The sequence below is a fragment of the Pituophis catenifer genome, unplaced genomic scaffold, assembly GCF_029215685.1.
Source record: "Pituophis catenifer annectens isolate HBS135680 unplaced genomic scaffold, rPitCat1.0.hap2 SCAF_1, whole genome shotgun sequence".
In the NCBI taxonomy this organism is placed as follows: Eukaryota; Metazoa; Chordata; class Lepidosauria; order Squamata; family Colubridae; genus Pituophis; species Pituophis catenifer.
Genome location: NW_027256881.1, coordinates 149056760 through 149078176, shown reverse-complemented (window position 1 = coordinate 149078176; position 21417 = coordinate 149056760). Strand labels below are relative to the sequence as shown.

The following is a 21417-nucleotide window of genomic DNA, read 5'->3' as shown; positions in this document are numbered from 1 at the left end:
GAATCTTGGCTGGACAATCTATATTAGCTGAAATGGGGGCAGCCATTTCCTTATCTCTTGAAGGGGTCTTGGATTGACAAGCAAAGATTATCTGATATATTCTGGTCCACTAGCATTTTGGTTTAAAAAGTTTTCTTTTGGGTTTTTTCCCCTCAAGGAATAGAAGGCAAGACAGATAATTGATGACCTATCAATCTCTCTGCACTCTTAATAATTTCCATCGTCATTCCCCCACCACCCAAAGGAAATTGCCACCCATGTCCTATTCAAGATTGAATGTATGTTTAATTTTATTGGATGGTGTGATGATTAATGAGTCAAGGGTGATTAGGGGAACTGTTTTAGAGGAAATATTTGGATCAACTGCCTTAGAAATTAATTAGGGGTAAGAAATATATTAATTGAGAAACTGATATGGGTGAACTTAAATGTCACTAAAGAACACACTTCATCCATGGAAGGAAATTTAATTGGTTTACTTTCTCTGAAACATACATTTAAAGGAGTGGTTTCTATACCTGCATACATCTTTTAACAAAATTCTGTAACCTGTTGGTTTTGTGATAAGAATTTTGCACCTTTTTATTTCTACAATGACCTTTGTTCATAAGAAGAGGATTGCAGCTTAAAAAATTATTGGATTTCGCTATGAAATCTTGCATATGCATACCTATTCCACTGAGTGAATATTCCAACATAAGTATGCATAGCATTGCAGCTTTGCGCAACTGTCAAGATACTGCAAGACATGGCAGGGACTTGAAAAGACAGTCACACTGTTTCTTCAGAGTATTGTACTGATGCCACATAAAATATTAGAAATTAGAAATTAGAAAGTTTAACACCATGTCTACCTGTCAACATCTTTTCAAGCTACTGGGAAATACAATGAATCCAAAACACATCCAAGTGAAGCTGAGAACAGCAACTTGCCCTTTTGCTCGTTTGTTCCTCATCAGAACCAGTACAGGACAAATAGCATTATCCTGAATGTAACTTATGGAGTGTTTTTTTACATGGCAAAATTGACATTAGGTGGAACATAACAGCTCTCCTTCCCTGCGTGCAGAACAGAAGACAAATTCTTGATGTACTGATTAGTGTTGACTTCATTTGAAAGAATATGCAATTAAATGCATGTAATTGTACTCCATGCACTGCACTCTTGCACCCAAAGAGATTTTTATTTTCAAAGGGAATTATAGTCATATTAAATATTTTTTTCTTTTTTGATACAAAGGCAGCTCACAATATAAATTACAAAAGGAACTACAAAGTCATTCAGTAATAATAGTAAAAATAAACTGAAAACAAGACAAGATTTTTTTTTTTTTTTAAAGCAGAAAATAAAATGGTGGGGGAAAGAGGGGTTCCATTACAGACACAATATTTCTATATTTCCTCTTCAGGAAGCAGCCATAATTACATGATAACATGTGTAAATGTATAATATGTATGCAACTAAATTTAAATTTTAAATTTAAATTGGGTTTTAAATGTTTTTACATAAATTTGTTTTTTGAGCCCAAATTATTTAATCTATTTTTAATAGTTTTTAACTTTTGTATGTTATTTTTATCTTGGCTGTTCACCGCCTTGAGTCCTCCAGGAGTAGGGCGGTATACAAATATGATAAATAAATAAATAAAACTAAATATCAATGACAAAGAAGCTACTTGGGTTTCTCGTAAGAAGGAAATCCATCTTAATATTTGATTCTGAACTTCCACCCTGACAACAAAAAATATGGCTCTACAAAACAAGATTAACTCAAAGTATGGGGGGAAATGCTCCTTTTGTTTTCTTATATATTTTGAGTCCCCCATAACATTTAAGGGTGTATATTCTGCATCTCCATTTACAAATGGTGTTGGTATACTATGTGCAACTGGCCGCACCAAGATGCAACTCAAACCTTCAGACCTAAATTTAATCTGGAATCAAGTTAATAGAAATGATATCCCTGGATAAAAGCTGTACCATTTAAGACAGTATGATCTGGGATAATGAGTTCTTGAAATATATTCTAAGAATACCAATTATGCCCACAAAATTAGCACAAAAACATCTCTGAATAGTCTGTACTTTGTGTATGTAAGCCATAATTGATCCAGAAAGGACCACATTGTTCCCAGTTGACTTAAGTCTCTCATCTACTAAAAGCAGATACCTGAACTATGACTTATTAAGGAAAATTAAGTTCTTCATTTAAAGAGAGTAGGAGTGTATGCTCCAAAAAAGAAACATTAACAATTGAAAACATCTGCCTACCAAAGAGCTTGTTCTACAACTGGAGACCTAATGCATTACTTATTATTATTACAACAAAAAGACTTTCTTGCCCTGGAAATCTACAAACTAAAGAAAGAGCAGGAAATTTATGAACTTCCTAAATTTTGTAGAGATCCAGAACTCAGTATCCCTCAGCAACAGAGCCTTGCTTGCTGTAAGTTGTAGAGAGTTTGGTTAAAAAATATCCGAATAAAAAAAAATATATTTATTGAAAAACAAGTCAGGAGAAATATAAAATCAATACTGTTAAAATCACTGTTGCATGCTTTTGAACACCACAGCAAAAGTTCCACCCACTTGCTCTTTCCTGCTTACTATGTAAATTCTGGAGCTGCTAAATGAGAACATTAGACCATGTTATCTGCCATGCATCTTAAATGTAAAAGTAATATGCCTTACTACTGTATGCATCTAATGAATTTAAAGATGAGAATAAAGAAGCAAAACCGACTTGCCTGCTGAAATCAATCTGCTCATAGCAATATTTTATTTTTTGCCATCCAGATCAACATGGATCTGGGCCTCTTAAATACCAATATGGACATTAAATGGGGCCCAATAAAAAGACACTGAGGAAAAGTTGACTTCTTAAAATATAGATTTCTAATTTTGATATGTTTCTACTAGGGCTGTGAAACAGCTAAAAATGCGACTGTACAAACACACATATAGAGCCAGGGACAGCTGATGAAGCAGTCACGCAGAAAAAGCAGCATCTTTTCTGATTCAAAAAGAACCAACACTATGCAAAGCACTGAGTATTTGTATGGACCTAAATAAAAATATGGTCTAAGCTCACAACTTGCTCAAATTTCATCTAAGCTATGGACTGATCCCAACACAAGGGTAGATTTGCTTTCTTGCATCGTACTACTGAGAAAAAAATATGTATTTTACTTAATTTATCTATGCGTAATACAGATAGCCGACTTACTGCATATTGCTTTGTGTAATTGGGAAGAATTTTGTCTACGTAGTTAAGAATCCTGTTCCCCCTCCTCACTGGCTCCGGAGAAATCCTGACCCAAATCTAACAAAACCCTGTTTCCTGTTCCAAAACCTGCTTATTTTGGAGAACTCATTATCCCAGTTTGTTCAATCACGGTATGGTAAACCCAACCATCTGTAATAACCTGGATCATATTTAGCACACTGTTCACAAATTACTAGCCTCCCCCCAAAAAAAGGTTTTAACTGAATAAGTAAGCAAGTTATATGCGTCAACACATAAGAGGAGTCAAAGGCAAGCCAAAGGCAGAGACTGTCTTCACAGGTATAAATGCAGTCTCCCTCCTCCCTGCCCAATCATAGGAATATATGAGTTTATTTTTAGACCATTTCCACAATAAAGGCTTGCACCGTTTGGGAATCAGCTCTGAACCCGTTTGATCTCATGACATCATCTATTTTCAGAAGCCCAGTCCACCCAATTAGCAGGACAGTACAATCTGTTTTTCCCCCTCAAATTGCTGCAGTGCTCCAGATTTTATGAGCAGTCCAATTTCCTATTGGTGGTATTTTCTAGGATTCAGAGGTAGTAGAAGTAAAAGTAGCTGCAAGACACTTAACCATAATGTGAGAGATTGAAGGTGAGTATACAGGTGGTGCTATGGAATTGCTTTCAGGCTAAATTTGGCTTGCAAACCCAAGGGGCTAAAGGGCAGTTTTGAAACAAACCAACTTGAAATCATAGCTAAGTTAAATTCAGTGTAGTAGTGACAGCTTAAATACATATTCTGTGACTTGAAAGAGGTAAGTGTCTGTTGAAATCATTTATGCCACACAGTTGAGAAATATCTATGTATAAACCCTAGGAAGTAAATTAAAGCTATATGCTCTGCCACAAGGAATGTCATCTTTTCCTATCCAACCCCAACCCCAACGTTTGCCACTGAAATTGTTGTTCTCATATGTTAAGACTTCTGTAATGGATGGGTACTCAGAATTAAAAATGTGCGTGTGTCTCAAGCTCTACTCTGTGTTTTTAGCACAACTTTTTCTATAAACAGAATTATTTTAAAACATTCATAGGTTATATAAAGTTTTAAAAGGCTCAGGTCCCATTATTGAAGACATACACATAGAGGGAGAAAAAGAACACCCCCCAAAATAAACCAAATCCTGAAAAAAGTCTAATGCATCATAATTATCATGTCATGCCAGCTAGATTGCAGTTATGAAATATGCAGTAATAAGAGAAAAAAGAAATATAAAATTTACTTTAGTATTTACTGGGGCTTTAATTTAATTTACCCAGGATCCCCAAAACAAATACTAAAAGGCTGACTTCATTCTAAAATGCTGAGTAGTTTGTTTTGGTATCTTCAGACATTTCACATCAAGGGCTGCAGATGTCGAAGGAACCACACTGTTCACTTTGACATGATAAGTTATAGTTAAAGCTGGTAGATCTTTCTGACAACCGAACCAACGTTCCACTAATTGATTAAATACCATACAAAAGCCACCTACGAGTGTCTAATCAATATGTAGGTTTGTAAAGTAGACATTGCATCAGCAAACTAACTACTATCAAGCAATTTGTAAAGCCAGCCAATGTATCAAGTATCTCAATGGATAAAGCTTTTGAATTCATTAAGTTGTATTTGATGCAGTGGCAGCAATACTTATCACACTTACAAATCAATGCCTAAAGGAAGATTTTAATCCCTGCAATTTAACGAACACAATCATACAGTACACATACTAATCATACACTCACTGGAGTCAAAAACTGATGGCAGAAATAATGAATTCTCGTATTCTAGGAGTGCTCTGGTTCCCGCAGTCATTTATTTGAGACAAAGAACTTCCATAGGAGCTGATGCTACATTCCCTTTTGGAGTTTGGTGAAGCCATGACTGGACAGTTGCTTAGAGTAACCTCATCCATAATTAGCAGGCCCTGCATTCCTGTCCACCCGGCTTAGCAAGACTAGCTAAAGGGGTAACTAGGAGCTAGGGCATCCAATGAGAATTGGACATGAAAGTCTGAAATTGCTTCAACATCTCCCTTGGGATTCTGGCCATGAAAAGGAATTATTGCTGAGGGATTCTCAGGGGGGTTCTGTAGTGTAGGGGTCCCCAATTCCTGTGCCTTGGTCCACTACTGGTCCTTGAGCTTGTGTGGGCCACAGAAGTGGCGGGTGAATGAGTTTGCATGCGCATCCCCTCTTCTGCAAGCAATGGGCAAGCATGTGCTGCCCATTGTGCAAGTGGTGGGTGTGGGTGTCCACCATTCTCGCGGAACCATTCCTTCTCTCCCGCCCTAGTATTTAGGAATGGCCTTGGGAGACAGGAGGGAGAGCCGCAGACAGGACTGCCATTACACAGAAAGGGGGGGGAGTATGGGAAAAGTTTCAGAAGGGACTTTCCCTAGTTTTACAGAGAGTAAAAGAAAAAGAGGGGAGAAAGAGTTTCAATCTTGCACAATTTTTTCAAATCTAACTTTACAATAAAAATACAGCTACTCATGGTTGTGCTTCTTCTCTGGACTATCTCACAGGGCTAACAGGTTCTGACATTGGTGAGTTCTGTGTGCAATGGCCTGAGTAGCTACTTGTCACATCAGCAAGCAGCAAATTATAAACCTGCAGTAAAAGTTAAAATGCTTGTATAAACATAAGTCCATTAAAACAGAAATATGCAGGTCAGTTGAAGTAGAGGGAAACAGAGGGTATTCTTTTTTTTTCTTGTACTGCTCTAAATGTAATGAAAATCTTCATTCACAAAAAAAAACCCCTGTAGAGCAGGTGAGAAATCTAATCTGAAACATGATAACTATCTATTTGCATAAATTTCTTTGGAAAAGCATTCTGTATTCAACCTCAAGTAGCAAAGCTATGATGGCTAACCTTGAGGGAACTAACTCTTAACTAACTGCTCTACAGGAGTTCAGATCAGGGGTGAAATCTAAAATTTGTTACTACCAGTTCTGTGGGTGTGGCTTGGTGGGGGGTGGGGTAATGTGACTGGATCGGCGTGGCCAACTTTTTTTTTTTTTACTTTTAAAAGCATTCTTTCAGTCGAAGAGGTTGTAGGAAAAATGCTTTTAAAAGTAAAAAAAACAGCCTCTGATGATCGCGCGGCTCAGCTGGGCATCGGGGGGGGAGGGGGGCAGGGATTTTTGCTACCGGTTCTCCGAACCACCATTACTGGATCGGGCGATCTGGTTTGAACCGGGAGTATTTCACCCCTGGTTCAGATGGTTGGTTGGTTGCTTTCTTTATTATCCCATATTTTATTACTTCATAAGTAACTTAAGACAGCGTGGCTGGTTGGACCAAGTTCAGTCAGAATTTGCTGACTCACAATGTGGCAACTCTATGCACAGCTGCTGTGTTTTATGCAGCCTCCAAAAAACAGGAGTCTAAATCTTCAGGACTTGACTTCAGTAAATGTGCATAGATGTTGCTAGATGAGCTGAACCAAACAAATATTTCATTAAGTACCCAAATAAATCATTGCCTGTGGACCTAGTCATTCTACTCACCAAATCAAGGACTCATATTAATATATAATGAGCACTGTGATTGCATGCTGCATAAATTGTCTGCCTGGTATAATAAAAAAATGGGGAAATTATTGTGGATGTTGAACATAATGTATAGACGTACAACCAAGCTAACCCATACAGACAGAGCAGAAACTACACACAGCCTTTGGCCTCTCCACATCCAAGAATGCCCAAGTTGCTGTGTGTGAAACTATTTTTTACAGTCAAAGATTCAGACCCTCAGAACAAAATCACAATCTGACCTTAGTCCTTCAGAGTCAGGAGATCTTGTACTGCATCACATACTAAATGATTTCATGAATATATACTCAAAATTAAGATTTATCTATCTAATGTCTGTCAATAAAAAATATATCAACCTGTACCACAGATTGCTACATTTTGGCAACAGATTTTATTTTATCTTAAAATAAACTGTGACTTGAATTAACAGGATCCTCATGTTCACAAGTTGGTAACAAAGCATCCAGTTCATAACTCATGAACATATGAGAGAGATAGATGAATTCTGATTTTTTTTTTTTTTTTGCTTGCTGATCATTGTGGCAAGTGTCATTTGCATAATTGAGAGCATATTTTATTCTGACCTTTTCAAAAGCTCTTATTTCCCAAATGTGATGGGTATCGAATTGCTTTTTCTGTACTACTAACTATCATTTCCTATGGGATGGTGCCAATTATGTTGGAAGAAAAGACTTGGATCTGATACGTAATCAGATACGGAGCACATTTATGACCATTCATCCTTGAATTTAAATATAAAGAACAGTGTATTATTTCTAATAATGAACAGACATCTGTCCAACATTTCATAAGAAGACGTGTTTGTGCAACCGAATGAGCATTTGAGTAATTTTAAAATCTGTAATAAACTTTTCCTGAAAAACAGATGTCAATTATTGATAGACACTTGGCCAGAAATGTTCCCAGATAGGTAGCTTTGCAATCTTGGGAAGAGCAAAATATTGCACAGTATGGTAAACAGTGCTCAAGCATATGATGCTTAAGCACTATCAGTGAAAAGATGGAATGTATCTTATCGGAATGTATTTCTATTTTCCTAGAAAGATCTGAGAATAGTGGAAGTGAATTTGTGTAGAGACTGTGATTGGGTTCATATATTGACCCATCGCTCATTTATACATCATACTGAATAATCCAGACTTGACTCATTATCATATACCATACTAAGCTAAGTTAAAACAAATGGCACTGATCTTTATGTATGTGACTCAAGTTTCCTTCCTACAAATTATGTTGGACGTTCCAGAAAGGACTGTCTAAATGAAAGTCATGAAATGGCTTTTATATTTCTCTTTCTCTGATTATGTAGGAATGAAGAAAAAAATAGGACCAATTTCTAAAGTTCTCAAAACTACCATTGAACTGTGAAAGAGTGAAGCTATCATGCTCAGCTCTGAAGTCCAAATTGCACAGCCAGAGCCAGAGTTTACTACAGACAAAAATACCTGAATCCAGTCCAGACAAAGATGTGGCTTAGAAGGCAGTCTGTATTTTGTGTCAGATGGTGAGGTGATCTAAGTTTACACAAGCTCTCTTCTCTTAATAAACACAGAAAGAGGATTGCCATCTTGAGACATGATGTGACATGACATTTCAGCGGGTATCTATATTAGTTCAAGTGAATTAAAATTTCTTGGTCCAGCTGGACTCTGCAAGCTCTTAAAATCTAAAAGTCATCAGATAGGAAATAACTGAGAAATGCAAAGTAAGAGTAGAATCCATGCACCGTTTTTATACCTCAAAACACATTTGCAAGATGCCCCATCTTCCTGTCTTAATTTTAAGTAAGGTACCTACCTCCCTTGATTGCTGGGAAGCACTCTAGACCAAATAAGGTAATGCTTTCTTTTTTTGCTTTGGGCTTTTGAATTTTTTATTTCTTCTGATCAACCCACTTGCATTCCTTTTTCCTCTCTTTTATGGAAGGTTCAGGACAAAGTGTGTGTGTGTGCGCGCGTGTGTGTGTGATATCCCAAATAGGATTCCAGTAGAATTCAAGTTTTAACAGTGTTTACTGTGTTTACTACTATTGCTTTGTACATTTATGGAAAACAAAGGTTTTCCAAAAATTGGAACTGACTGTTAAGAAATAGAACAATTTTGGGAAGGACAATATACCATTTTATAACAATCCCATTGAAAAAAGTTCTTTATGATTACTGCTTTGAAATTAAAAAATAAAGACAAGCTTTATTTTACTTTCTAGGTTCATTTGATCTCCTGCTTTTCAAACCACTGTATAAGAGTGATGCATGTTTTATTCCCTTTTCTTCCAACCACAATTTGATTCCTGTTATATCTGCTTCTTGATTATATCGGCATCTTCTATATTTTTACTGTACCGATTCAATTTAATTCTTCACAAGTATTTGTTTTATCTCTGCAATGAAATATATTCAACCACCCTTATGTGATAATTTGTGGTCTTTTTACTTACACGAATCAAAATTCCTTAGCTAAATAAAAAGAAATAAACAGCGCTGCAGAGAAAAGTGCCTGCGGTGCAGAGATTTCCCTGGTCAAATAAATAATCATCTTTAGCCCTGTACTCCATGACCTTAGTCCGTGGCACAAAAACTGGCGGCAGATGGATGAACAAAGTCTGCATTTGAAACACTATGCTTGTGTTCTAAATAATGGTGAAACTGAGACAAAGAGGTTGGAAAAGCTAGGGAAAGAAACTCAGATTTGATTTCATTATAATTCAAACTTAAATCAAAGTAAATTAAGTAAAAATTGCCAGCCAGGCTCATCTGACCTAAAGGTTAGGAATAAAGGGAAAAGAAAGCAAAGTACTCATTTGATCAGTTTTGTACCCAAAAAGCAGCAACACACAAAAGGATATTGGTTTAATTCTCCTATTTCAATGCAGTCAACCAGGAGGGCTGTAACTGCAGAGCACTGAGGTTTATAAGGCTGAGGGGAGGAAGTAAAATTTATAGGGATTAGGGGGAAAGAAGGACTTTGCAGATTTGTTTATAGCTCCCTTTATCTTTTCCTCTCAAATTCAAGCATTAATCCATCTGTATAGTGACTCTTTCTTTCAGTGATTGCCCATCTTGTGATACTGTATGATCCCCATAAAAGCTAACCTCTCTGCCTTTCTGTCATCCACCACTTCTCTGAATTCATGTTACTGTTCATTTCAGTCAAAGACTATGCTCATATTCTACCACTGACTGATCAATTTATATAAAAGACACTGCACCCATTGAATACCTTCTATTTATCATGGTGAGACACAGAAACATACTTAACCATTTATTATTGTGCCTTGCATGGAATAATGCCATCTAAGGTAATGCTGCCTATTTGGAACAGAACAAAAAATCCAGTCTTTATGACCTCATGCTGATGCTGCCTGTTTGGAAGAGAAAGACTGGCCCTTGAGATTCTGACACAGATGCTGAACATCTGTTGTCATCTGTAATCTCACACTGAAATTGTCTAAAAGAGAAGACTGGGCAGGGGGTTCTCATGTTGATGGTACCTATCCGACTCCATTTCTACATGCTTTTTTTAATGAGGAAGTTGGTCTTTGCAACCTTGGAGGAGTAAGAATTCACGCTATTAAAATGTCCCAAATGTTTTCCAAAAAAAGTTTCTTTTTTCCAAGAGAAACTGGACTTTCTTGGTTTTTTTCCTTTGAAAATATTTTGCTTCTCATGCAAGAAACTTCTTCAGTTAACTTCAGAAATGTTTTCAAAGGAAAAAAGCAAGAAAGTCCAGTTGTCTTTTGGAAAAAGGACTTTTAGGACAACTATGACCTGGATTTAATTTAATTTAATTTAATATTTAAATTTATATACCGCCCTTCTCCCGAAGGACTCAGGGCGGTGAACAGTCAGAAGTAAAAAACATCAAATACAAAATTTAAAAACAATTTAAAAATAAATTAAACATTTTGGCCCAACAGTTAAAATCCCCCATTAAAAATCCAAATTAAAATACACAATTGGAGAGATTAGGCCAGCCCGACTTGATGAAATAAAAAGGTTTTGAGGGCCCGACGGAAAGTACGTAAGTCCGAAATCGTCCATATCTCCAGGGGAGCTCGTTCCAGAAGGCAGGTGCTCCCACAGAGAAAGCTCTCCCCCTGGGGGCCACCAGTCGGCATTGTTTGGCTGACGGCACCCGGAGGAGCCCCTCTCTGTGGGAGCGTACTGGCCGGTGGGAGGCTCTCGGTGGCAGAAGGCGGTCCCGTAAATATCCAGGCCCTAAGCCATGGAGCGCTCGAAAGGTGGTCACCAACACCTTGAATCGCACCCGGAGGACCACCGGGAGCCAGTGCAGCTCATGCAGGAGAGGTGTTACATGGGAGCGCCATGACGCTCCCATAATCACCCGCGCGGCTGCATTCTGGACCAATTGGAGCCTCCAAGTGCTCTTCAAGGGGAGCCCCATGTAGAGAGCATTGCAGTAGTCCAGGCGGGAAGTGACGAGGGCATGAGTGACCATGCATAAGGAGTTCCGATCCAGAAAGGGACGCAACTGGCGAATCAGGTGAACCTGATAAAAAGCCCCCCTGGCCACGGCCGTCACATGTTCTTCTAAAGACAGCCGTGCATCCAGGAGAACACCCAAGTTGCGAGCCCTCTCTGTGGGGGCCAACGACTCGCCCCCAATAGTCAGAGATGGCACCAACTGACTATATCGGGACGCCGGAAGCCAAAGCCACTCGGTCTTGGATGAGTTGAGCTTGAGCCTGTTTCTCCCCATCCAGATCCGTACAGCCTCCAGACACTGGGACATCATGTCAAGGGCATCATTGGGGTGGTCTGGGGTGGAGATGTACAGCTGAGTGTCATGATTGAGAATCTCCCTAACACTTTCTTAACAACTTTCCCATTCTTTCAATATAATTAGTGAAGCAGTGTTCACTAATCCTTTTTAAAATAAAAGACAATTTAACTCAAATATATGAAACTTTTATTGAATTGAGGGCCACAACTACCTTTTAATGGCTTTTCTAGGACCATATTGCCAAAACTGATAGGACCTCATTAAAAAAATATAATTTGGCAAGAATGAAAATTGAATGAAATTAAATTAATTAAAAATAATAATAGGAATGGTTAATTAACTATTTAAAATTTAAACAGGAGTTAAGTTTATTGATTTGTTAATAAGAAGATTGTTTACAAAATGGACGTTGACTCACCTGAACGTCCCTTTTCAGCTCGCTGCGATGACAATCCACATGGGTATTCACTTGTTCTTATCTTGATAGACTGGGTGTTCAAATTTATTTCTGTTGGTCTGGCCATGCCCCTTGCTTCAGTCTTTTCACGAAGTCAAAGCTCACCTAACAGACATCTGGAATAATGAACCTCGCCCTGGATAGCCCATGACGTTTACACCTCCTGAACTCTGTAGAAAAAAAGAACACAAACAATCACCCCGGCCCCGGAGCAGACAGGCCATAGAGAGGGTTGGATTGTCGTCGCAGTGAGCTGAAAAGGGACGTTCAGGTGAGTCAAAGTTCATTTTCCAGCTTTGCTGTTCCGACAAGCCACATGGGATATACCCAAGCTTATAGACCCTGGGCGGGGGCTGGACTGCTTCCCAAGGCCTGGGCAGAAATTACATGTTGTAAAACATGTCTCCCAAATGAAGCCTCAACCGAGGCGTAAATATCTAATTTGTAGTGCCTTACAAAGGAAGTTAAAGATGACCAAGAAGCTGCCCTGCATATATTCTCTACTGATGCTTGTGTAGCCCAAGCTGCCGATGTAGCTGCACTTCGAGTAGAATGCGGCAAAATCTTTCCTGGCAAGGGTTTGGCTGCCAGTTCATATGCTTTAGAAATACACGCTCTGAGCCACCTGCCCACTGTAGTTGAAGATATCTTTTGTCCCATAGATGATGGGTGAAATGATACTAATAACGCCTCTGTTCGTCGGAAGGCTGCCGTTCTTGTGATGTAGCGTCCGAGTGCTCTACGTACATCCAACATATGCCACCTCGCTTCGACTGGATTGCGAGGATCCGGGCAATAGTCCGGCAAGATGAGCTCTTGAGCACGGTGAAAGTACGAGTTGATTTTAGGCATAAATGCCGGATCCAAATGTAGAACTACATGAGTATTATGAAAAATGCAAAGGTCACTTCAAATGGAGAGAGCTGAAAGCTCAGACACTCGGCGCACAGATGTCACTGCCAGTAGAAACACAAGTTTAATGATAAGTATTTAAGACTGATGGATCCGATAGGTTCAAATGGAGTTGTAGTTAACGTCTGGAGCACCAACGTAAGATCCCATGTTGGATAATGATGTACAATGGGTGGCCTAATATTAGTAGCACCTCGGAGAAAGGACCGAATCCGTGGATGATGTGACAATAATCCATAGGTCTCACAGGCAATTACAGTAGATAATGCTGCCACCTGGTGACGGAGTGTGGAGGGCGCTAAACCTTTGTCTAGTCCAGCTTGTAGGAAGTTGAGCACATCTAAGATGAATGCTGATGTTGGATCAATATGAGAACTGGAGCATCATTGGCAAAATTTACACCACGAAGCGTTGTAAATTCGGGTTGTAGAAGGTCTTCTGGAGGCCTGCATGGTATCAATAACTTTCCCTGAAACATTATCCCTCCTTAGAAGGACCCTCTCAAATGCCACACGGTCAACCTGAACCATTCGGGGTCTGGATGACATATGACCCCTTGGCTGAGAGAGACCTTCTCCGGAGGGATCTTCCAAGGATGTGAGACTGATAGATTGATTAGATCTGTGAACCATGGCTGCCTCGGCCAGTAAGGTGCTACTAGAAGAAGGTCTGCATTCTCGGAGCACAGTTTTCGAAGAACCTGTGGTATGAGAGGAATTGGCGGATATGCATACAGAAGGCCTCGCGGCCAAGTGCAACGAAGGGCGTCGCATTCTTCCGCTCCTGGAGATGGAAATCTTGACAGGAATCTTGGTAGTTGTGCATTTTCTGGGCAAGCGAACAGGTCGATCATTGGTTTTCCAAATATCTGAGACATTTCTAGAAACAGCTGAGGATGGAGTCTCCACTCGGATGGGTTGAGATGGCTCCTGCTCAACCAATCCGCTTGACGATTCGATGCCCCCGAAATGTGTTGTGCTGTCACAGAAAGAGTGTGTCGCTCTGCCCAGTTCATTAAGCATTCTGCTTCCTGCATAAGTTGTTTGGACAGGGTGCCCCCCTGATGGTTTATATGGGCCTTCGTAGCCATGTTGTCTGTTAGAATCAAGAAATGATGACCAGATACCTAGGCTTGGAAGTGACGAAGTGCGAGTCTCACTGCCCGTAGTTCCACCAATTGATGCTTTTGCGACTTTCCGCCGAAGACCACTGACCTTGTGCCACCTGCGATAGGAGATGTGCGCCCCATCCATAAAGACTCGCATCGGTCCTTAGCGTGATGTGGTCAGGTTTCTGAAAGAAACACCGCTTTAGTAAGGCTGATGACGTCCACCATCGGAGAGACCAACGGACTTGAGATGGTATCTGCACCTTGGATAGAGAATTGCTGGTTCCCCTTCTCTGGAATGGTAACAGGAACCATTGTAATGGGCGAGAATGGTGACGAGCCCGTGGCACAATCGATATATAATTTATTTATTTTTTAATAATTTTTATTTTATTTATATACCGCCCATTCTCCCGAAGGATTCAGGGAGGTGTACAGCCAGAATTAAAATACAAATATACAATATCATAGTTAAAATTAATTAAAATCATTAAATAGATATAGCAGAGATCATCTTCCCCAACAACTGGGAAAGGAGCAACAGCGGGACTGATCTTTGTGATAAGATCGATAACACCATCTCCTTTATACTCTGTTGTCGCTCTGGGGAAAGAAACACTTGGCCCTTCACTGAATCTATCACGGCTCCAAGATGTACTATTCGAGTGGTTGGATGCAGGTGGCTCTTCTTTAGATTGATTGTGAACCCATGATGTTGAAAGGTACGAATCACCATGTCAGCATCCTTCACTGCCTGCGATTGATTGGATGACAGAATCAAAATGTCATTCAGATAGCAAAGAATTCGAATTGGAACAAGGTGGACAGATGCTGCTACTGCTGCAATCAATTTCGTGAACGTCCGTGGTGCCGACAATAGACCGAACGGCATGGCCCAGTATTGATAGTGGTGATTTGCATACGCAAAGCGCAGAAATTTCCGATATCCTGGGTGAACTGGGACATGTAAATACGCCTCCTTTAAGTCCACCGACTATAGCAGGTCACCCTGTCGAACTGATGCCAGAATTGATTTGAGCGATTGCATCCTGAATCGCCTGTACAATATAAATTGATTTAATGGTTTGAGATTTAATATTCCTCTCCAATCCCCCGAGCTTTTCGGAACTAGGAAGAGGATGGAGTAAAACCCCATTCCCTCCTCGCTCCGTGGTACCGGCTAGATCACTTTGATGTGTAAAAGATGCCAAATTTCGTCCTCCATAAGTTGTTTCTTTAGCTGGAGACAAGGAACCGGGCATTGAATATACCTGTTTGGGGGTTTGGAGATGAGTTCCAGAGTTAGTCCGAACTGTACTGTTTGTCGAATCCAAGCATTCGCTGATTCGGAGTCCTGTTGGTGGTAGAAATGTTGTAGACGGCCGCCAATTGGGGATTGTGGCTGGGAGTCATTTTCCACGGAGGAATGACCATTGTCCGGTACCCCGAAAGAATTTCTTGGACTGGGCCTGGCATCTGCCACGGTCCCTGAATGTTGCACGGTCAGATTGCTGGTAAAATCCCTGGGGATAAGATCTTTGGTAATAGGACCCACCGGGTCCAGAGTCATAACGAAAGGGCTGACGGTATGAGTAGGGTGCTGACCTGCGGTCTGGTCTTCGTTGGGAGGAAGAAAGGACTTTTTGTTTTATCACGTCCCTCCACTAACGCTGGATCTATAGCTTCTCCGAAAAGGTGTGACCCTTTATACGGAGCAGACGCAAATTTCCATTTGGACTTGTTATCAGCTTTCCAGTGACGAAGCCACAAAAGTCTGTGCATGGTTAGAGCAGAAGCTAAAGCCCTGGAAGCAAACTTCATCGCATCCAAAGATGCGTCCGCCAAGTATTCATTGGCGGCCACCACCTTATTAATATCTTGATGTAAATGTGCTGCCTCAGACAGTATGCGGCTCTGCAGTTGTCTGAGCCAAATAAGTGATGCTCTATTAAAAAACGAGGCAGAAGAGGCTGCCCTAATGGCCCAAGAGGCCGCTTGGTGAGCTTTTCTGAGAGATAACTCTGACTTCCGATCCTCCATCCTAAGGCCCTCCATGATGTCGTTAGACAAAATAGCCAAAGATGTAAGACTGGCAACCGGAGCATCTACTGCCGGTAATTGTAGTAGATTGTCCAGAGTAGGGCAGCACAATACATCCTTTTATCATGTGTGTTAGGACCAGCAAGGGATCCAGGTTGGGTCCACTGTTTTTGAATTACATCAGAAAACAAAGGTGGACAAGGTATACTTTCTTGTTCAGCCTTGGGTAATCTAAATAGTTGCCCATGAATATTAGAAGGGTCAGAATCGTGGGAAGAGGAAGATTCCTCCAAACCCATATTAGTAGCTAACTTAGCTTTGTGCAGTAGCAATTTGAATATTGAAGGGCGAAATAAGCCGACAAAGGCTGGTACATCATTCTCCATCCCTTCATCATCAGATAACTGCAAATGGTCATAAACCTCCTCATCTAGGGTAGAACCCTCTACGCCAGTAAGATCATGTTCAAAAGGATATGCAGTATCAGTATAATCTTGTATTGGCCTTTGATATGTAGAAGGAGGCTCAATAGACTGCAACTTAGTGCCCTGCTGAACAGTAATGACCAAAATTTTTGAGATGGCTTCTGAAATTACGGATTGAACATCCAGATTTTGGTAATGCTGCTGACCTTCACCTGCCCGAAGGCCTGCAGAGGTAGGTGTGAAAGTAGCTTCTGGTAACTGGCGAACTACCCCAGAAGAACTGGGAGCACCCATACCCTGTGGCAAGGAAGATGTGGAGGGAACATCAAAGGTTGAGCCTCCAAACAGTTGCTGACCTGTGACTCCTTCTGCAGGAGTCAAAGCGGCCACTTCAGAATGTGCTGGAAAATTATCAGTTTGCCTCCTTACTTTATCAAATTGGCGCTCCAATGCCCTGTGGCGCCTTTCTGCATCTTTATCACCACCTTTGGTTTTACTAGAAGGCTTAGCCTTATCCTTAGCTACTTTACTTTTAGAAGCTGTTTTAGCACTTTGAGCAGTTGAATGCTTCGTTTTGTGCACTATGGGAGGTGCAGGCTCACCCTCAATATCAGATGATAAAGCAGAATCTGCCATAATTATGGGCTGTAAATCGCAGTTGAAATTGAACAATTTTTTAAAAAAATTGTTAAGATTCAAGTTGCTAGTCCTGATCAAGGTTTTTTTTTTTTTAAAAAAAAATAGCTGAATAAAGTCAAACTTTACAAAATAGTATCATTCATAAATCAAACCTGTGCTCCTGGAGTCTTGCAAATTGGCGTCTGTGTGAAATTTCTGGTCCTCAGATGACACGAAGGAGAGACCAGCTAGACTTGTCAGCAGGAGGAATTAAAGGCACAGGAACCCAGCGCAGTGGGGACAGAGCCCTCAAAGCACTCCACTTCGCCAGGCTCGGCATTAGTTCAAGTCCCTGAGCCTGTAGCCAGCAAGTAAGGCTTGTAAATTAGATTTTTACAATGCAGCCGCCGCGACTGACAGTTGAGCTGTCAGATTCAAAAATGGTGGGCGCGAGCTGAAACCGCTCCTCAGCGCCACCGCAGCTCAACAAGGAGGCAAGAAATTTGGCGCGAAGGCTTCAATTGCCCTCTCAGCGCCGCGAAGCCGGTTCCTGAAGAGGAGTGTGACCTGATTATTCAGGCAGTGACTCCAAAGCCGCTCACAACAATAGGGCTGCAGGGCGGAGCTGATTGATCCGGCAAGCTGGTAACCAGCCTCACACCAGTGGCAAACAAACACATGGAGGTGCCTCAGGAAGCAACCTCCAGCAAGCTGCGATTTTAATTTTACGGCGGTGGAAGCGGTCTGGAGCCCCAGACACGCTAAGAACACTGCCAGCAGCTGAGGGAAAGCTTCTTATTAATCCCCAATCCACAAATTTTTTTTTTTATTTTTTTTTTTTAATTTGATTTATATGCCGCCCTTCTCCGGAGACTCAGGGCGGCTTACAATGTGCTCAGCAACAAATGTTGCGCAGCCCTACCGGAACCTTAAATTTAGTCCATAAAGCACTTTGACAGTTAAGAAAAAGTACAGACCAACAGAAATACTACAATAAAATCTCTGATTAAATCAGAGAAATCTCACACCAGTCTGTTCAGTAAGACTGAGTGAAAAGACTGAAGCAGGGGGCGTGGCCAGACCAATGGAAATAAATTTGAACACCCAGTCTATCAAGATAAGAACAAGTGAATACCCATGTGGATTGTCGGAGCAGCGAAGCTGGAAAATGATGTAGACCATGCATAAATTAAGACCAAATGTTTCCATAAAATATAAAAATACTTTTAAAAGTGATACAATAAACATTTATTCCAAAAACAATCTCACCAATTAGAAACATGAAAAATTAACAAATAGCAATTATGTTGTGATGAGGATCTGTTCAGGGAGAAATAGTTCATATAAAAATACAAAGAGAGGTAAAACACATAGCGAAAGGAAGATTTTAAAGGAAAGACAAATGTAAAATTTAGGAAAGTGTGGCCTTCATAGGAAGCTTCTGATCATAGTTATAGAGTAGAAGTGAGTTGTATGGCAAAATGAAAGAGCCAAACCCACCAAGATGGTCTACCTAATTAAAACTTAAAAACTAACTCATGGAATGTCCATGAGAACTTCCAAGTGCCAGGCAGAGACAAAGAGGTACAGTTCTATCTTGGAAGAAGGCATGAGTGCAGAAGAAAGAGAAATATGGTAAGTTTTGAGAAGAATTTCCATTAAATGTCATTTTTCACTTGTCAAAACAACCTGTTAAGTTTTATCACACCATATGTGTTTTTATCAAGGGGCTCGGAGAGGACCCAAAAATGTAAGCAGAGGCCCATGAGCACCCTCAGTGCTTCCTCCAACACACCTAATTTTAAACCATATATTTATTGAGAGATTTTCTATTCCTTTATACTGAACCGTTTCCCAAATTTAAAATATATTTATGGGTGTATGTATGAAAAGAACTTGACAGAATTATTCGTATTTTATTGGCTCCTACTGGGACTAGCTGCATTTTAGAACTATTTCGGCTTGCAATTCATTTCTGTAAATAGGGGCAACAGCTGAAGAGCTAGCAGGAGTTATATTTACTACTATTTAGAGATGATTTTACTGTCTTCTAATAGTACCAATACCACAATAAAACAATTCAGGATATATACTATGTAAACAGAGATAAACTCTCTCTCCCACAGGAGTGGGGTGGAAATCATGTTAAACCTCATACATGAGGACATGACATAATGTAACAGTTATATCTTTCTGCTCTAAGAATGTGAAGATGGTAGACTTCATGTACTATTCCAAAGGCAGAAGCATAACGAACTAACTCAAGGAAGGCTGTATTGATTCTTATAGGAAGAAACAGCTTTGAAAACAACGAACTAAAATAAAACTGAAGAGATATTTATACATCATTGTGTATTTGTATTTGCATCGTAATGTCTAAGTAAGTTGTATTAATTACACTGTGACATCAATATGCATTTGTCATCATTTCCCCACCCTCACTTGACCACTACATATGCCTGTAAATCAGGGGTTTCCCAACCCCCAGTCTGTAGACCGACAGCAGTCCGTGACATGCCAGCAACCGGGCCATGCAAACAAGTGAAGCCCCATCTGTGGGATGCAGGCAGCACACGAAACCACACCCCCTCTGGTCCACAGAAAAACCTTTCTCCATGGAACTGGTCCCTAGTGCTCAAAAGGTTGCTGTAAATAACACAATCCACCACAGGGTGGATTTGATTTAAATCACGTCGATTTAAATTATGATTTAAATCACTAGTAAAAAGGCTTGATTTAAATCAACTCAATTTAAATCATAATTTTTAAGGAGCAATTGTCATCTCTGTCCCGCAGCAGCTCCTCCTCTGACCTGCTGTTGACTCACCGACAGTCCCAATATTGCAGAATATACAGCCTCATGCTACATAACTAAGCTCCATTTCATGCTGAATAAACTAAATTATTAATATATCTTAAATATAAAATTATCTTTAGATATATTTTTACTCCAAACGCATTTTATTAAAATAAATTTGATAAAAATAAAAAAAAATCCGATTTAAATTAAAAAAATCCAATTTAAAATTTAAAAATCTGATTTTTTAATTTTTTTTAAAAAAGCATCAATTTTTATCCACCTTGATCCACCACTTTATATTGTTTCATGACGAACATTTTAGCATTAGAAAAACAGCAAAATCAAAAAGGTTGTATTACACTACTATACTCTGATAGGCTACAATCAAAATAAAGCTCATGCTAATCACACTAAATCCATATAAATGAATGATTACTGTAGCACTATACAAATCTTCCAGAATTTAATTCATTATTGACTTAATCCATTACTTTTGCAGCAAAAGGACAAGGAGACCTTAAAAGTTCCACATTTCTTTTGGGATTAAATGACCATGTTGACATAAAGAGTAAAGTATAGATATCTACCTTTATTATCAAGGCCACATCTTCAAAACAGTTGCATATAAAGAACCGTTCCTCTCTACAAAACAAAACAAAACAAAACAAATTATTGAAATTGGCAGCATTTCAAAATAAATTAATGTCCAATAATAGATATTTCAAATAATGCTAATGGCACATCACAGTTAATGATACCAAGTAATAGCCAAAAGCATAATCCCAATTTTAATCGCTATAATAATTAAGCACATATTCACAGTCTTTCTAATTAATACTCTTAAGTTATTTAAACAATATGTCAATGATTTTAATTAATACTATACAAATATTATTACATAGAAATGATATAGTGCATTAAAATTTACCACAACATAATAAAGAGGAAAAATAATCTTTCTGTTCAAAAGAATTAGAGATTATCAAGTTTTTAGTACATTTTAGAACTAAAATCCAAATTTTGGATTTGGCATAAAGCACCAACAATTTGCATCATTCCCTGTAGATCTGAGAATCAAGAAATAAGGTTTAAATAGTTTCAAAAAAAAAAAAAAAAGAGCTAATGGCAGAAGCAAATGAAAGCATAGCAAACCTTTATTGAGGCCAGAAGTCCAACAGTCAGATCAAAGATACAAGAAGTAAAAATGAAAAACTAGAAGGCTAAAATTAAAGCAATTTTTACAAGCTTTTGAATCCAAAATGAGGTGGATTGTGCAAATAAAGGTCTAGAATTAGACAACCAAGACGTATGCAAACAATGGTCAGGTACGAGAAGCAATCAATAGAAGGCATGTTCTTTGTCTGGGAATTTCTTCACAATAGTATTGATCCTTATGGAGAGAGCAGCAAAAGAGTAAGTGCCTCGGGGATTCAACTCAGCCATCCACACAATGATATCTAGAGAGATGCGGAATATTTTTGTA

The 21417-nt window shown here is 39.5% G+C and overlaps 1 protein-coding gene across 1 annotated transcript in view; it reads right to left on the bottom strand.

Annotated features, from left to right (window-relative positions):
• Window positions 1-20576, bottom strand: part of PLCB4 (phospholipase C beta 4) — a 148374-nt gene extending 127798 nt beyond the window's left edge. Inside the window, exon 1 of the mRNA XM_070956301.1 lies at window positions 20522-20576. The gene's annotated coding sequence lies outside the window, so the exon portion shown is untranslated. The remainder of the gene's footprint in view (window positions 1-20521) is intronic.
• Window positions 20577-21417: the final 841 nt, after the last annotated feature.